This window comes from Pan troglodytes, chromosome 5 (genome assembly GCF_028858775.2).
Source record: "Pan troglodytes isolate AG18354 chromosome 5, NHGRI_mPanTro3-v2.0_pri, whole genome shotgun sequence".
In the NCBI taxonomy this organism is placed as follows: Eukaryota; Metazoa; Chordata; class Mammalia; order Primates; family Hominidae; genus Pan; species Pan troglodytes.
Genome location: NC_072403.2, coordinates 113,217,016 through 113,236,701, shown reverse-complemented (window position 1 = coordinate 113,236,701; position 19,686 = coordinate 113,217,016). Strand labels below are relative to the sequence as shown.

Sequence of the window (19,686 nt, the reverse complement as noted above, 5' to 3'; positions counted from 1 at the left end):
TCTTAAATTTCCACCCAGGGTTTACTATTGTAATGAGCATAGGTCAGCCCAAAGACATTGAGCATGGGTTTCTGCACTTGTGTGAGCTTGGGGATTTTCTCTTCTGCTCTTCTTCCTCCTTGCTGCAGGATGTTCTAACCACAAGCCCAGGATGCAATTTGTGCATTGTCGTGTGGTTTGTTCCTCCATTTATTTGGCAAGTTTTGCCCCTAAAGGGGAGGCTATGACCACCATATCTAATCTACCTCACTTGGACTTTTATCTTGTTGTTCTCCTCAGCCCATTTCTTACATTTCATCTGTAACTAAACAGAGTATATTATTTCAGGTAAGAAAGATCTATATTCAAATCCTGACTTTGTCACTTACCCTGACCCTTAAGTCACAACTCTCTGATCCTAAATTCCCTTCTCTATTCAAATAAAGAATAGGATAATAATGAGAATCATAATATTCCCTTTCATGAGTGAGAGAGAAACCATAGAGGTTGGGCATGTCAGTAAGTCTTAACAGAGAAAGTGATATTTCAACTGTTCTTTGATTCACAGGCGGGTCACAAAGAGATAAAAGTGTTACAGTCCAGTTGGGTTCTTCTTGCCCACTACCTAGAAAAAGCCAATGCCCTGAAACAGTAGGGAATTGCAGCAGAGAAAGTTTAATAATCACAGAGCAGCTGTGAAATGAGGATGGGAGATAATTCTCAAACCCACCTCCTTGAGATATTGGAGGCGAGGGTTTTTAAGGACAATTTGATGGGCAGCAGGCTAAGGAATAGATATTGCTAATTGGCTGGGTCAGGGATGAAATAATATGCTTGTCAAAACTATCTTCAGGCACTGAGTCACACTGAGTCAGTTCCTGGGTGGGGGCCACAGGACCAGCTGAGTCAGTTTCCAGGTATGGGTCACTAGTCCAGGTGCCATCAGTTGTTCTACCAAAATGTAAGGTCTAAAAAATATTTCAAACACCAATCTTAGGTCTTACAATAGCAATGTCATCTATAGGGGAATTGGGGGACATGGAAGTTATACATCTTGTGACCACCGGCTACATAATCCTGAGCAGTAAGCAGTTACAAAAAGGCAAGTTATAAAACTATGACTGGTTAGAGTTTAACTCTACTGTATTAGTCTGTTTCACACTGCTATAAAGAACTACCTGAGACTGGATAATTTGTAAAGAAAAGAGGTTTAATTGACTCACAGTTCCATATGGCTGAGGAGGCCTCAGGGAACATACAATAATGGCAGAAGGGGAAGCAAGACACATCTTACATAGTGGCAGGAGAGAGAGAGTGAAGGAAGAAGTGCCACACACTTTCAAACAACCAGATATCATGAGAACTGACTCACCTATCACAAGAGAGGCAAGTTGGAAGTCTGCCTCCATGATTCAATCACCTCCCGCCAGGCCCCTCCCCCAATACATGGGGATTACAATTAGAGATGAGATTTGGGTGGGGACACAAAGCCAAACCATATCACATACCTACATCTTAGCAAAAGAAACAATGACTGGTTAGAGTTTAACTATGCCTACATCTTAGCAGAATTCTGGCCCCTACCATAATTCTAAACTTTGTGGTTTTTCATTAGTTTTACAAAGGTGATTTTAACCCCTGAGAAAGGAGAGGTTTAGTTTTGAGAAGTGACTATTATCATTCTTGCTTTAAACAATAAACTAAATACCTCCTATGGTTGGTCTAGCCTACATGTAAATATGAGCAAAGACGGCTTCTGAGGTTAGAAGCAAGATGGAGTCAGCCATGTTAGATTTCTTTCACTGTTATCATTTTGCTAGGGAAGTATCAGAAGGAAGAATGTAGCATTTGAAGGAGAATGTTTTCTTCAGCAAATGAACATTGGTAAGAAATTACAAGGTATACTTTGCAGCTATTCCAGTTTGTACATGGAGTAGGAAATTATGAGAGCTGTGAAAGATGACTATAAAGGCAGATTGGGATTAGATCACAGAGAGCTTTAAATTCTAAGACATAGAATTTCAAATTCATATGACAGCTAATGGGTAGAAGTAAAAATTCTTGACGAAGAAAATGATTGTTCAGAATTATACATAGAGAAGAGTATTCTGGTGATAATGAAAAGTACAATTGGTACTTGACCAACCAATGACCATAATTCAAGAGAGGGTTAATTAGGAATTCACGTAGAATGAGACATCAGGTCTAAGATACTATCAGTTGTAACATGCATCCTTATTTTATGTACCATCATGAAAAAATGTAAAGCCCTGATAGTTAAACTTTGACACAATCCTAATACACCATTGATTTTAAGACATGTGCCAGTTTCAGACATTAAAATTTGAACAAATATGCATGTTAGAATTGATGAAATATGTTTTAATGGTTTAATGAAAAGGAAGAAGACATTAAAAGTCTTGACAGAATTTGATAATCAAATTGCTGAAGATAGAATGGAAAAGGAAGTAATCAAACATGGGCTTGAGATTTTTAGTTTTATTTCTTGATGTCAGTATCAAAAAATGGGAAGTCATAATGAGAAAAATGGTTTAATTGTGATGCCATTGGGATTTCTGGGTGTTGTAAAAGAGTCAGAAATGTGAAATAAAGCTTGAAAACATGGTTGTTATTTGAGAGTGACATTTAAAAATCATCTCCTTAGGAGTAATTTTTAAAGCCATGGGAATATGTGAGCTCATTAAGTAGCAGAGGATATAGAAAGAAAATAGAACTAAGGTTAGGAAGCTAAATTTCTGGATGAGGATAAAGGAACAAACAAACTCCAAAAGCAATGATAATTAGAATAGCAAGAGATGTGAGATAGAGTGAATTAAATACTTTGGGCATTTTGTGGTTATTTTGGAGAAAATCATTACCTTCTTTAATCATTTGGATTGTGTGTGCTGGGAATGCACTGGTGATTAGGGGTTTGATGGAGGTGTAATTCGACTCTGGATGTCAACAGGATCACAACTCTAGATAGTAAACATTGCCTGTTAACTGATGATACCTGTGTAACTTAAAATGTCTTACAAGTTGTGTCTTGGACCTCATCAATATATTTATGCTAATAAACTCGTTTGTGGGAGGGAACATCAAAACAACAACAACAACAACAACAACAAAAACAGAGAAAAAAAGAAGTAGAGAATAGAAAAACAGTCATTCTAGGATAGGGGATCCAAGTTGGGAAAGAAGAGTTTCCAGAAGAATGGGTTGGCCATTAGGGTCAGTGGTTATAGAACCAAGAAGGAAATCAGCTACTGCAGGAAGAAAAAATTGGTAAATTGGTTTGCTTTCAACCGAAGTTAATTAAATGAAGTTAAGTTTTTACATGCTGAAAAATAGTCTCAGAGAAACATGCAGAACAGATTTTATGTTCGTTTCTTTTTTGAGATTTTTCCAGTGTTTAAGAGGGACACATTTTGTTTTAAAAGCTAGCATATAGGTGTTTAGAATCTGCCCCGAATTTTTAAAAGCTAATGCATGCAATTTACCAGTAATCTTAACTAAATCTGAAACATAGTGTCATAATAACTTCTCTAGTTCCCAGTACTGCAGATGGTCATTAGAATTTTCAAAGAGAAAAAATAAATGTAACATCCAAAAATATAAAAACAAAGAGCAAAACATTTCTCCAAATGAATAAGTAAATATTAATATGCATTATATTACAAGTACTTTCTAACAGAGGATAAAGATATCTGGTATATATTCTTCCAGAGCCAAAAGCTCTACCAAGTCACACCTTCTCATAGAAAGCATAATTTCATTGAAAGGAAGCACCTTATCTTATGCCCAGCTCCTCACTCACCCCAATAGCAACCTGCTTACATCTCATGAAGAAATGACTAGCACTTTCTGGGACTCCACGTATGCATGGGCAGGGACTATGGGACTACTCCCATGTCAGCTTTTGTCCAGCTTCTGTTGTGTTTCCCAATTAGAAGAATAAACCAGCATTCAGATTCATTTATTGTTATACATTGCAGTTTTTGAGGAAATTGTAAAGTTAAATTCTCCTCTAGAAACATGCCTGGGTAAAGGAAAGGAGATTAGGGAGGAGTGAATCACCTTCTTCAAGTGCCCCCACCCTGAACATTCTATACTGGCAAAGTCATAGTAAAATGATCATTAAGGGGAAGACTTAATGCAGAAAATGTAGGCTCAAAAAGTAGGGACAGAAACTAACATTTGTTGAGCATTTAACTATGAGCCAAATCTTCTGCTAGACGCTTGAGATATATTCTTTTATCTCATTCTGAAAGCTACATTGTAAGATGTATATTATTGGTCCCATTTTACAAGTTCTGATATTGAAGACCAAAGAGGTTATTTGTAATCTGTGAAAGACGTTTAACAATATCTACCTTCTAATATTGTTGTATAAATTAGAGATTATTCATTTACACAAAAATATTTATTGAGTACCTGTTACATTCCAAGAACTGTTTTAGTTACATGAATAATTGAGCATCATGCATGCAACATACTAGCACTCAAAAGAAGGGCATGCATTTCATCTTATGGAATCACAAGCAAACAGAGAGTCAATTATCAAAGGGTCTGCTCATGACTTCTGAGGAATGTCCTTTTCCCTTAGTTTCTAGGCAGGCATTGATCATTGACAATCATCAGTGGAGGCTTTGCTGTGTTTCCTCTCTAGACAGCTGTATACCTGGATAACACAGTGTTAAATAAATGGACCAAGATGGCTCCTGTATATTGGCCTCTATTTAATATAACAGGCTAGGACCATTATGTCAAAGCCCACCAAACTCAAATTATTACACATTCAATTGCTTTAAATATAGGCCAAATAAACATATTTTTAACCAGTTAGAGTGTGCCCAATTTGGCCACCTGTGAAACTGCACCCAACACTTGCTGACCATAGATAAGACAAACTAAGTATGCGAAACAACAAAAACAATTTGTAACAAACTAATCATAAAGAAAGATTATGTTTCCAAAGCTTATTATACCCCACCTCCCTATACACACACACATGAAACCAAAAAATCTCTAATAAAGGACCATAATCAAAACTTTGCTTAAGAATATAGTAAATTGAAAAAATTGGCACTGACTGTGGCCTCTATCTACAAAATACTCTTATTAAAATGCTAACTGTGTACATTTTATGTACAGTAGTTATATTTCTAAAGTTCTTTATCAAGAGTTAATGTATAGTATATTAAACAGAAAAAATAGGGGCCTTCTAGTAAGAAAAATATATGGTAAGGGCACATTTAACCCATTAAAAATATAATTTGAAAAGTCTTTGATTTATTATTTACATGCAAATAGAAATAGCTATAATAAACTACTTCTTAATCCAGTTTACAGAAGCAACGTTTTATGAAATATTGAAAAGAGTGGACTAGGTTTAAATTCCAGATTGGCCACTTAATAGCTGCAATATAAGCAAATTACTTATCTTCTCTGAGCCTCAGTGTTCTGATTTGCGAGCTAAAAAGAGTAACGTTTAGGATGATCCACATGAAATTGCTGATATTCAACAGTTTTTTACCTACAGAGAAGGCAAGTTCATGTGGTTTAATCAAATAATTAACTCTTATATGTATGGCGAGGGAATTACAGAGATAATCTGTGAAGAGCCTCCAGCATGCTTCCGGGAATATAGTCAACACACAATAATGTTCCCTTATATTTCTCTCAATTCTCCACGGATGATGCTGACCATTAGGATAATCTGGATTCAATTTTCTGTGTTAGTGAAGATACCCACAGGATGGGAAACCAAATGCTGCAAGTGATAGTCATATATTGTCACAGCTGAATATAGGTAATAATTATTTCAGCCTCCTATATTTTTTCAAATCAGGAAGCTGAATAGAGCCACTAATAGAGAATGCTTTACCATCCTACCTTAGAATCAAGGTCTATAAACCCACAAATTTTCTTATGCGGCTAATTCATCTTAACTCAAACTCTAAATGCCAGAAGGTCTAAGTGGGCCTTTTTGTGGTAATTTAGAGTTTGAAATAAAATTTAACATCAGTGTTAATTTAGAGTGATGTTATGTTAGAACTTAATAAACATTACCAACTGTAGCCATTTCATAATAATTAAGTTACGAGGAACATTTATTAAAATATTTAAAGGAAAGATCCCTAAAATAGAACTAAAACATTAAGTTAGCAATATAGGTCGTAATATATTTTCCATGCTGCCTCCTATAAATTTATCTTCCTCACACCTAGTATTTAACCTTTTTAAGGCCCCCTAGGCTTACTTATTTTATGTAAACTTTAGCATAATAATGCAATATTCACAAAATCTTTAAAAAGAACAGGCCACTCTGGTTTTATAGGCATGCTGTTGTTTTATACACGGTTTGTTACAGAGCATAAACATGCTATATTCAAAATAAGAATACCAGCAGCAGAAAACAGCAGAATGTCATGACCACTTCAATTAAGAAGTATAGATATTTGTTAGATTAATTAAAACTCCAGGCTTTGATTCAGAAAAATATTAACTGCAATTCAGCCTCAACTAGATTCCAAACTGGCAAAAAGCAAACGTATTAATACGTGGTCAATAATGACTGACAGCCTTAGCAAAATCTGGTAAAAAATCAAGAAATGATTTTCTGGGTATAAAGTTTAAGCATACTATAATCCATTTTTCATCTGCTCATACCCTGTCAGTGGTATTATTATATTGCCTATGGAACTCAAATTACAAAGCAATCTTTCTTTGCTTATGTTATACCATGCCAAGTAGGCCCAATAATTCAGAAATATAAAACCACTACCACTGCCCATTTTCAATAGAAAGCAAATAATTGGCTAGGTTTTTATTTGAATAGTAGCCTTGCTTTCCACAGATCAGAGGAAAGATAAAGTGGAATAAGTTAAGAAGGAAAAAAGGAAAAAGAAAAAGATTGCCTCAGAGGTGACTGAAGTTAGCAAGGGCATCCAAGAGTCAGGATCATAGCACCACTTTGTCATTTGTTTTCTCAAAGTGTAACCAAAGGTTGTTTCTAGCTCTTGATTTAGGATCTAAGCAATCCTGGCAGTACTATCTCCTTCATCAACTATTCTGTATTCACTCCCTAGCAAAGCTGGTTATCGATTAATTTTTTTCTGATTAAATTTACAAGAATAATACAAAAGTAATTGCCCTGTGAATTTTGCCTCTGATACCCCAGCCGACCAAATGTAAAAGTGGCATATGGCATAAAAGCAAGCTGCAGATGGCCCAACAACAGCCGTGCACATCTGGCACATGGCTGTTTGATTTTGTCTTTGCCAACTCGCCAGATGACTCTTTCTGGAGAGAAGCCCAATAAGAGAAATTCACTCATCTTCCTTCTTTCACAAGCTCAATGTTTTAGTCACTCTTCTCACTCTCATCTGTACATCTTGAAACAATTATAAGATTCTCAGCCATTCTAAAACAAAAATATATATATTTTTCTGGTTCAATATGACAGTAAATAGTAACCAGGTTCTCCGATTTTACAACCTCTGTAACTAATTCAGAGCTTTATATTTGGAAGCTAGTTAGCCTATAAAATGAAAGAACAGTTGGTGCAATGACCATTTAGTGGTAAAAATACACTGATAAAAATCCAGGAATATCACTTTCCCTCCAAAATCTTTGTAGCTAGATACTGGAATCAAGCTATCAAGATATTTTTAATCTCACTCAATTTGACAGTAGAAATACAATTGGAATAGAATATTAAGAAATCACTCTTATTACAAAAATTATTTTTTATGGGAGGTAGATTTATATGTTCTACGACAAGAGCATATATGCTTTAAGTATGAGCTATCAGCATAAGATGTCTGTGGTTATTATTTTTGCTAACCCCCAACTATTACCTATTCTCCCTATTTCCAGACACAGGATGTGATTGATCTTTGTGACTATGTGACTTGCTTTGGCTAATAAAATTTGAGTGCAAGTGACATATGCCACGTCCACGTGAAAGACTTCAAAGCCAGTATGTGATTTACTACATTTCCTTCCCACTGATGAAGTGACCCTGAAAGCACATGTATAGAAGGAGCCACCATCAACCTGGGTCTCTAAATAACTACAATGAGTAGATGTTTTGCTGCCAAGTCACTTCAGACGTATAGACTAAGTGAGAAACTTTTATTAAGCACTGAGATTTGAGAAGGTTTTTTTTAGTGTATTATTAACCCATCCTCACAAAGTCAAACATAAATTTCAGGAATACAATCATCTTAACTTCAAGTTTAATTTAAAAAAAGAGTGATTTAATAACTAGTTCTCAGACAAACTATCTTATATAATCATATTTTAAAATGACAGGATTTTATTGAGAAGTCGAGAGACTTCAGTCTCTGACTAATTACCCCCCTTTCTTCTTGCTTCGCCACAGAGAGAAGTGAAATAAGATAAACTGGAAGTACAAATGGAACCTTTATAGTAAAGTGTTATAATCCAGCATTTAAACTATTTCCATGCTATCGTATGATCTGAAGCTTAATAGAAACTAGCAGTAGAGACTCTAGAAACCATATTTCCTTCAAGTTCCTGGAAAACAGAAAACATGAAAATACCTAGAGATGATTTTTTTTTACTATAAGAAAAAAGTATTTGGGAAGCTATCAAGGATTTTTGTTTTGCTTTTTTTTTTTTTTTTTTTTGCTGTTTTTTGGTCATTTTATTTGTTTTCTTCTATTTTAACAATTCTAACCTTGATTTATCTTGGGCTGATAAAAGTTAGATATTAAAGACTTCACTTCCCATTATGGGTGACTGACACCAAGAGTCCAATGACTCACAGGGTTGTGTCTGAACATTACCTGAATTTTTCTTCAGTGCCTCACAGTCAACATGTCCAAAAGAAACAAGTCTCCTTCCTAAAATTTATTTCTTCTACTCAATTTCCCAGCCACAGAATGCAACCACCATTCCCTCAAGTTTTCTGAGTTAAAGGTACATGATCCACCCTTGGCTTCTCTATATTTCCTGGTTTACTAGGTGATATGGCTTGGCTCTGTGTCCCCACCCAAATATCATCTGAAATTGTAATCCCCATGTGTCGAGGGAAGAACTCAATGAGAGATGATTGGATCATGGGGACAGTTCCCCCATGCCGTTCTCATGATAGTGAAAAAGTTGTCATAGATCTGATGGTTTAAAAGTGGCAGTTTCCCCTGCATGGACTCTCTCTCCTGCCACCTTATGAAGAAGGTGCTTGCTTCTCCTTCGCCTTTCACCATGACTGTAAGATTCCTGAGGTCTCCCCAGCCATGTGGAACTGTGAGTCAACTAAAAACCTCTTTTGTTTATAAATTGCCCAGACTCATGTATTATCTTTATAACAATGTGAAAATGAACTAATACAGATAATTGGTACCAGCAGAATGGGATACTACTAAAAGATAGCGTGAAAATGTGGAAGCAACTTTGAAACAGGCAGAGGTTGAAACAGTTTGGAAGGCTCAGAATAAGACAGGAAGATGTGGGAAAGTTTGAAACTTCCTGGAGACTTGTTGAATAGTTTTGGCCAAAATGCGGGTAGTGATGTGGACGATGAAGTTCAGGCTGAGGTGCTCTCAGATGAAGATGAGGAACTTGTTAGGAATTGGAGCAAAAGTTACTGTTGCTGTGCTTTAGCAAAGAGACTGGTGGCATTTTGCCCCTGTCCTAGAGATCTGTGAAACTTTGAACTTGAGAGCGATGATTTAGGGTATCTGGTGGAAGAAATTTCTAAGCAGCAAAACATTCAAAAGGTGATTTGGCTTTTGAAAGCATACAGGTATATATGCTCACAAAGAGATGGTTTGAAATTGGAACATATGTTTAAAGAAAAAGCAGAGTGAAAAGTCTGGAAAATTTGCAGCCTGACCATCTGGTAGAAAAAAAAAAACAAACATATTCTGGGGAGAAACTCAAGCCAGCTGCAGAAATCTGCATAAGTAATGAGAAGCTGAATGTTAATAGTTGAGACAAAGGGGGAAATGTCTTCATGGCATCTCAGAGATCTTCAAGGCAACCCCTCCTATTAAAGGCCTGGAGGCTTAGGAGGGAAAAATGGTTTCAGGGGTCAGGCCCAAGGCCCCACTGCTCTGTGCAGCCTCAGGACATGGCGCTCTGTGTCCCAGCTAATCCAGCTCCAGCCATGGCTAAAAGGGGCCAATGTACAGCTTGGGCTGTGGCTTCAGAGTATGCAAGCACAAAGCCCTGGCAGCTTCTACATGGTGTTGGGTCTGTGGCTGTGCAGAAGAAAAGAACTGAGGTTTGGGAACCTCCACCTAGATTTTAGAAGATGTCCAGGAACACCTGGATGTCCAGGCAGAAGTTTGCTGCAGAGGTAGAGCCCACGTGGAGAACTTCTGCTAGGGCAGTACAGAAGGAAAATGTGGGTTTGGAGCCCCCACACAGAGTCCCCAGTGGGACACTGCCTCGTAGTGCTGTGAGAAGAGAGTTACCATACTTCAGACCCCAGAAAGGTAGATCCACTGACAGGTTGTACCATGTGCCTGGAAAAGCTGAAGGCACTCAATGCCAGCCTGTGAAAGCAGTGGCAGGCACTGTACCCTGCAGAACCACAGAGGCAAGCAACCCAAGACCTTGGGAGCCCACCCCTTGCATTAGTGTGCCCTGGATGTGAGACATGGAGTCGAAGGAAATTTTAAAGATTTAATGACTGCCCAGCTGGGTTCCCAACTTGCATGGGGCCTGTGGCCCCTTTGTTTTGGCCAATTTCTCCCATCTGAAACAGGAACATTTACCCAGTGCCTGTATGTACCCCCATTATATCTTGGAAGTAAGTAACTTGCTTTTGTTTTTACAGGCTCATAGGTGAAAGAGACTTGCCTTGTCTCAGATGAGACTCTGGACGTGGACTTTTGGGTTAATGCTGGAATTAGTTATGGCTTTGGGGGACTGTTGGGAAGGCATAATTGGTTTTGAAATGTGAACAGGTCATGAGATTTGGGAGGGGCCAGGGTGGAATAATATGGTGTGGCTCTGTGTCCTGTCCAAATCTCATCTCAAATTGTAATCCCTACTTGTCATGGGAGGGACGTAGTGGAAGGTGATTGGATTATGGGGGCAGTTTCTCCCATGCTGTTCTTATGATAGGGAGTTCTCACAAGATCTGATGGTTTAAAGTGGCAGTTTCCCCTGCATGCACTCTCTTTCTCTTGCTGCCTTGTGAAGAAGATGCTTACTTCTCCTTCACCTTCTGTCATGATTGTAAGTTTCTTGAGGCCTCCCCAGCCATACAGAACTCTGAGTCTATTACAACTCTTTCATTTATAAATTACCCAGTCTCAGGAAGCATCTTTATAGCATTGTGAGAACGGACTAATATACTAGGTCTTGTTGACTTTGTTTCCAAATTTTTCCCTTCTGTCATCACCATTTCTATTGTTTTAGATCAAGATTTTATTATATTTCATGGGAATATTGCTATAATCAATTAACTTCTTTTTGCATTTAGACTTGCCTCTCCCCAGTCCACTTTTTTTTTTGGCTACCAGAGTTAACTTTGATCATGTCACTCTTCTGCTTGACTCTCACTTTTCCAGTTGTTTTTAATTTTTTGCTTTGTATGGTCACATATCTTAATATTCCAACAAGTGTCCAGAAGCAATAATTGTTTTATTAGTTGTCTTAATATTTTTCCTCTGTAGACATCCATCTTAATATCATAGCAATTTTTCATTATTGTCCATTGTAATAATGATTTTAAAACTTTAAGAGCAAATGAGCAAAGTTGGGCAAGTGTAGTTTATAAAAGACCCAGAGAGGATTCTGATATCTTTCACTCTGATTGAGAATAACTAACCTATTTAATAAAGTCTAAATGCATTATCATTGCATAAAAGATGCTTCATAATCTGAAAGCTGCCTGATTTCATAGTCTCAACTCCTCACCTATCTCCCTGCTTGCTCTTCATACCCCTACCCACTAACACACATGGAAACACACATATACAAACATATCCAACTCTACCAAACAACTTGCATTTACCTAAATATTCCATGATTTATCACATCTTCTTATATTTGCATATACTTTTTACTTTACCTGAAATATTCTTCTCCTAATTTTCCACATAATATCATCCTATTCATCATTGAAATTTCAATGTTACCACTTCTATGAAGATTTTTTCTTCTTTCCCCAACCCCTAACATTACCTGATCTCTCATTTATGCTTTTATAGTACTTCAAAAGTCTTATTTTTAAAATGCACTCATCCAACTTTATCTACCTGACTAGTGTATTAGTTTGCTGGGGCTGCCATAACAACATATGGCTTAAACAACAGAAATTTATTTTCTCACTATTATGGAAGCTGAAAGTGTCAGATCAAGATGTCAGCATGACTGGTTTCTTCTGAGGCTTCTCTCTTGGCTAGTAGATGGCCACCTTTACCCTGCGTCTCTACATGGTCTTCTCTCTGAAGATATATGTGTCATAAGCTCCTCTACTTAAAAGGACACTGGTCATATTCAGTTAGGGCCCACCCCAACTTTCTCATTTTAATTTAATTACCTATCTAAAGACTCTATCTCCAAATACAGTCACATTCTGGGTACTAGGGGTTGGGACTTCAATATATGAATGTTGGAGGAAACAATTCAGCATACAACAACTAGGTCACAATACTTTGAGTCAAGATCTGTCTTAATGACTTATGTATTTCCAGTTTCTAGCAAAACCTCCAATACATAACTTCAGTGAGAGCTCTCAACCCATTTCCCCTAAAAATAAACAGAGATGGAAGTTGAAGGTAGGTCCAAATCCGTAAGGAGGAGAGGTCAGAGAGAGGTCGTGAGAATAGCATTAGTTCACAGGATTCAGTCAATGACCTAGGTCACTTATTTACCACGCTGCTGACCAGGCAAAAAGTAATCAAAAAAGGTGAAGGTGAAAAAGGTAAAACAGCTTATTGTCACTGAGGATGAAATGGATTCAGTCACAAGTACTGGGAAACCAAGACATAAACCAGAAAATATAGTTCTTGATAAACAAAATATTAAGGCATAAATCCTAACACTAAACCTTAGGGCTATTATTAGTGCCAACATTTTAGTTGTTGTGGTCACATCTGTTAGCTATTACCACATGATATTATGTAACAAATGGCCCCAAATTTATTGGCTTAAAATGGCAACTCAGGCATGGGTGGTTCAGCTCGGGTAGGGAGAGGTGGTTTACTCATCTACTCTAGGTCAAGCTGGCCAGCTCTGTTTCAAGTTTTTGTTGTGTTTAGGCTTATCCTCACTGTGGGTTGGATTCAGGTCGGCTCCATGTGTGTTCATTCTGGGGTCCAGTGTAAACAAACAGCATCTACGCAGGGGAAGCTATGCTCATGGTGACAGCAAAAGTGCAAGAGGGGAAGCCCAACCAGGTTAGTCCATTTCAAGCCTTTCTTTGCATCATATCTGCTAACATTACGTTGGCAAAGCAAGTCACATGGTTGCATACAAAGTGAAGGTGGGGAGTTCACTCCACCTGTAGTAGAAAGGATAGCAATGTCACATGACAAAAGCCATGGGTACAGGAAGTGGTGAACAATTGGGGCCAATTACACAATCTACCATAAGGACCTTCAAGATACTGAGGTTAACGTTACAGGAGACAACGAAGTTGACTTTCAGTCACTTCATAGATTGTTTTTTCTTTACCTATCCTTAAGTAAAGATAAAATTTACTTAGTAAAGATAAATATCCTTATCAAAATGGAAAAAAAATAATTACTCAAATAATATACAAAAATATTTATTTAGTCATCAATCAATATCTTATTCCAACATAGAATTATATAAACTTTACTAATTTCTGGTCCCTCCCAATATAATACCTTTTACCTGGCTGAATCTTACTCTTTGTACAAATCCCAGCATAAACAAAACTGTCAATGTTGAACATGCTACTCTATGCTCTCACAGCATTTTCAGATTCTTGATTTTTGAAAATTTCCTTCTATTTCAGTATAGGGACAACCAGGTCTATGGTTATATTGTTAACTGCTGTAACAGAAACATCTAATACAGTATCTGGTGAATAGTACTCACCAAGTAAATGTGTGTTGAATGAAAAGGAATGATATCCTTGGCTTACAGTCTTCTCAGAGTTAAGTAGTGGGTCTAAGAGTATTACTGGATCTTAGGAGGGCCTGAGACTGTGTCCTGCATCTCAGTCAATGGGACCTCTAAAGAAGGCAATACAAGGCCCCTGAGTACAAACTAAATGCAATAGCTAACTCCAATTTAAACTCACACTTGAGCTATTCTGGTCTATAAATAATACTTTTTCATCATTGTATTTCTTTATTAGAATAGATAAATGCTCCTTTAAGATGATTTATTGGATCTCTGTCCTCAGGATCAGAATATGTAAGTTAAACACATGTTGGGGAGGTGAGGGGAATGTCTGAAACTGAGGGCAATTATCTTGTTAATAATAGAAATCCTTCTGGCATCAGGAGTTAACGCAGGCCTATGTCTGCAGCTTGAGTAAAATCCCCAGATGATCTGTGTTCCCGGTGAACCAACAGAGCAGCAGTAGCTTCTGGGGCTCAGGAGAAAGGTGCTGCTAGTTCGACATCACAGTTAGGCCAGGTTTCAAAGATTTGGAGGGAAGAGGCCAAGGCACTGGCCCCTTAGGGGAGATAACAGGAATTCCAGGAAACTATTACTGCTACTAAATTTGCTATCATCTAATACAGTAGGTTACTGAATGCACTAAATAATGAAAGCCACATATTAAGGCAATGGTATTCCAGTTTTTACCTCCCTAAAAATATTGTTAAAGTCATGTTTAGAGATAGTACCTAGTTCGAGTTGATTTTGGGGTGGTCAAGCCTCAAAGTTAATAATGGAGTTGGATATAAATTATCCAAACTCCTTACCACAGCCTTTAGAGCCTCTATGATCTACCCTCCCAGCCTTGCCTACCCCTTCTCATCTTGGAAGCATCTGGATCAGTACCAATTCAAATATACCAGTATTAATTCTGACTCCCTGAAACTCAAATGCCAAAGTCTTTCCTGTGTCTATCCTTTTATCTCCACCGTCTCCTGTACTTACAATGTTTTTCTAAAATGTCTTCCTGGATGGCTCCATATCTTCATTCAGATCTTTGCTAAAACACAACCTGCTGAAAAAAGCCTTCCCTGACCACATAATCCAACAGTCTCCTCACCCCAGCCACCCTTGCTCCCTTTATTTTTCTTCATAGCACTTGCGATTCTATGAAGTTATCTTATTTGTTGATAATACTCCCTACTAGAATAGAAGTTTCTCAAGGATAGAGACTCAATAAGTATCTTGAATGAATACATTCATGAATGAACCAAAGAATACAAGCAGAACCGGCAGTAAGACTGCTGAATTTGATGCGAATGACAGAGCCTTGTTGTAGGATTGATCTCAAAGTTTGGTGTGAGACTAATTACAATAATAATTGCTAATAACATTATCCTGCTTTTACAGAACATATGCATGGGCCAGGCACTGTGTAATGAACTTTACATGCATTAACTTATTTAATTCTCAAATAACTCTATGAGACAGGGTACCATTTTTATTTCTGTTTTACAGGTAAAGAAATGGATAGTCTCAGGGACTATAAGTTGAAGGACTTTTGGTAAGTATGAGGCAGCACAGAGAGAGTCCAGAATGTTTTATTTAAAGCATAAGCCCAATGCTGTGATGTCTACTGGGATACACAATGCAGTCCTGTTTGGTCCTTCGCTTTCTGGAAGTTATGCCACTAAAGTATGAATTTAACTACCTCATAGTTTTGTTTTCACTCATTTTCACCCAAAATTTTGCTCATGTCACAGAGGATTTGAAATCTGTAATAAGCTTGATTTCAATTTTCCCTTTCCCTTCTGGGTCATTATGACCTTGATGGCCTGTCATGGTTTCACAGATCTTTTCTATAAGTCTCTAAGTCCTTGAAACATGTACATTTCCTTTACTCTTTGTTTATTTTGCTTACTTCTTGGTAATATGCTTTTCTCACCCAGTATTCATCCTGTATTCTCTATCACTGACTACTGCTTTCCTGGCCTCCATAGCACATTGTAACTAAATTTATAATCTCTTTTGTACATAAGATGAGGTTATTAATATATAAATTGGAAATTCCAATTTAGTGATCAATGTGTAGTTTCTCTTTTGAAAATTTTAATATTCCCATCACAATTAGTAATAACAAATGGCATTATGGTCTTTCCTGTTGTAATCTATTTTGCTTTCTCATAACTCTTTTATTAAGAATGTTTCAAAGAGTAAGAAATGTCTCTCAGGTAACCTCGGCATCTAATTTTCTGCTTTGGCTCCCGTGCTTGGCATATACACAGACATTCACACTACTAGAGTCTAAATGAGACAAATATGTTTGTCGTTATAGATCTGGAGCCCAAACAGTTTCTTCTTTTCACTGTGTGCACAAAAACATAATGACAAGCAAAAGAATGACTGGTACACAAATTTTCTAACCAGAGATAGCAATTAGACTTATAGTCAATGCCTACAGTGGTAAGGTCAATATTAAAAAACTGAGTTGGGGTGGTCAAAACTAGGCTATGTTCCTGGGAATTATGAATCCTGGCCTTGGAAGAAGGGACTATGGGATATAGTATTGCTTTAAGTGTTCACCCTCCAATGCGGTGTTCTGTATATTGTCAGCATTTCTTAATTTGTGCAATAAAAATCTATTGTTTGCCAGGCAATTCAATTTGAGATTCGGCTCAATGTTTATGGACTAGTTTAGAAATAAGTCAGTCACTGTGATAGAAATTTAAATAAATACGAGCTCTATATATTCTTTCTTCTAATTCACAAATCTAAACATGGGGGTTTCCATTCACCTTTGGCTTATTTTCATGTGGCTCCTTTCACTTACATGTTTGCATATGGCTGGTTAAATATAAAGTGGCATGAAAATCAAAGTTAAATAAATAATAATTAAAGGGGCGTAGCAAAAACAGCCCATATCAATAGGGCTTTGTGGAGAGGGGACACAGCAGTAATTGAGACATGCATTTGAGAACTGCTGCTGCATCCAACACCTCTGAAGGAGTAAATATCTATGTTCTAATCAGATTTGATCTTAATAGGAAATGCCATACACAAAATACCCACGTGTAAGAAGGTCTAAGGTCATGGCTCTGAAATTAATTCTACAGTAAATCCACACATCAAACTCCATGAACTTTAACTGGAGTTAGGAAAGACAATTTCAGAGCCTGGCTGTGGGTGGATAATTTATGATGTGGTGTGAAATAAGGGACTTTCTATACCTGAGCAACACAAAGGGCTGAATTTACTGCCGTCAATTACTTTTATACAACAGCAGGGTCAGCCTCTGCCCCCAATTACTCATGTGCAGAAACAGAACTGGTAGCAAGAAAATCAACAGATCCTCAGAGGTTGTAAAAGAAACATGGAAATGAATTGAGCAGATAACATTGGTCTCTCCATCCTCTGGCCCTAGGCACCAGGAACGTTTTGTGGTCTTAAAGAACCCACAGTCAGACATTTTGAAATTCTGATTCTAAAAGAATGCCTTAAGTTTGGTTCTCCTTATTGTATGCAGGAGAGTATAGTCTGGAGATAAGTAGGAGCATACTTGGAGTATCTCACACATCTTTTTCCTTTACCAATAACTGAAGCAGGACATAAGTGCTGTCTGGATACCAGAGAAGCTCTTGAACTGAGTAATTCTATGCAGAAGGGAAAGGTTTTACCTATCAGCTTAATAAAACTTGGCCTTTCCCTATGTTTGGTACATGCCAAATCTACCAAAGTGAACAAGACAAAAGATAGAGTCATGGACCTGCGAAACCATAGTCCCAGTCTTCCTTCCCTTTTAAAAGCCCATTTTCTGCCTACATTTTGGGAGTACGGGCCTGGACCAAATGTTATTGGTCACCTCTTCTCACCTTTAGGTTAGTTGTTTTCAACAGTGCTCCAGTGTCTAGGCTGCTCCCTGTTCCTTAACTTAATCACAGAATTCCTGTATTTATTAGATTTACATAATTTGGATCTCAGGTAAGGTTTTATTAAAATAAAGAGTTATGCAGCTAAAGATTTGAAAAGCATTGTAGAAGTGTAAGCTCAAGTTTTTCTTCTATCCTCATTTATACCCCCCTGAACTCCTCTTGAAGACATAGACAAACCATAGTTCTGAGGAGACAATGAGGCCAGACTATGTGGAAGTGTAGCTTTTAGTATGTGGAATTATATATTGAACATGGATGCAACCATTCTTTCTTTTTTGTTTTTGTTTTTTTTGTTTTTTTTTTGAGATGGAGTTTCGCTCTTGTTGCCCAGGTTAGAGTGCAATGGCGCGACCTTGGCTCACTGCAACCTCCGCCTCCCGGGTTCAAGCAATTCTCCTGACTCAGCCTCCCGAGTAGCTGGGATTACAGGCATGAGCCACCATGCCCAGCTAATTTTGTATTTTTTTTTTTTTGAGACAGTCTCACACTGTCACCCAGGCTGGAGTGCAATGGTGCAATCTTGGCTCACTGCAACCTCTGCCTCCTGGTTTCAAGCAATTCTCCTGCCTCAGCCTCCCGAGTAGCTGGGATTACAGGCATGTGCCACCACACCCGGCTAATTTTGTATTTTTAGTAGAGATGAGGTTTCTCCATGTTGGTCAGGCTGGTCTCGAACTCCCGACCTCAGGTGATCTGCCCACCTCGGCCTCCCAAGGTGCTGGGATTACAGGCATGAGCCACTGTGCCTGGCCGAATGCAACCATTCTTATTGGGGAAGCATGCTTCCATTTTCTCTGAACAGCTCACTTCATTTATTCCCATGTAAGGTGAAGTTGCAGAGGTTCAGGGAAGGGTGCTTTCTAATGAGGAAGACTTATGGGACCAAGCTATAGTGTGGAAACCCAGAGCAGCTGACACTGCTTTGTAAGTGGGCACGGCCAGGCTGGGGCCCCAGTAGAGGCCAGCAGACTAAGGAGTGCTCAGGTCAAACCAGCCCTGTCTGATGTGCAGGACCACCCTGCAGAGATCAGGTCCAACAATTCCCCTATAGCAGAGCATGACCAGGAAGGCCGGCTGCTCTGCTGCAACATCTGTAGCAGATGTAGCCATCCCTCTAGGCTCCACCTGCTCCCATAAGACCTACAGCCTAGAGGGATGGCTGTCCCTGGTCGTGTTCTGCTACAGATGCTCCTGAACCAAACCCACTGGGCTCCACATCAGCTGGCTTGCTGGTTCACCACTTTGCTTGTCTCCTGGGGGTGCCATCCCAGAGAGATGGAGGCCAGCAATTACTCAGTGCAATCAGCCCAAGATCGAGGGTCTGTGCTGTGGGCCCAAGCCAGGTGTTCCCTGTCTGGTGATGAGCAGCGGTGGAGTGTGGGGATTATGGACGATCCACCGGCCTCCTCTTCTTGAGTCAACTTCAGCTTGTTGGAGATGTGGATAAGGTACTAGGGGTCTTTGCTCCTTTGTTAGCCCGAGGGTACCAAGGACGGTTCCACAGCAGAAGCAGTGGCAGAGAGGACCTGACAGAGCTATTGAGCCAGTAGCAACTTGGCAACTACCTGGACAGAACTTCTAGGGGCAACTGAAGGCCTCAGTGCTGGAGACCCCAATTAGGAGGCTCTGCCTGGTGATGAGTAACGGGATCTGGAAACTACTTTAAAAAGTAGTCTGGCCATGTTTTTGTAGGGCTGTGCTGGGGTGCCACTTATGC

At 38.5% G+C, this 19,686-nt stretch overlaps 1 protein-coding gene across 6 annotated transcripts in view; it reads right to left on the bottom strand.

Annotated features, from left to right (window-relative positions):
- Nucleotides 1-19,686, bottom strand: part of GRIK2 (glutamate ionotropic receptor kainate type subunit 2) — a 1,183,302-nt gene that overhangs the window by 770,218 nt on the left and 393,398 nt on the right. The window lies entirely within an intron of this gene.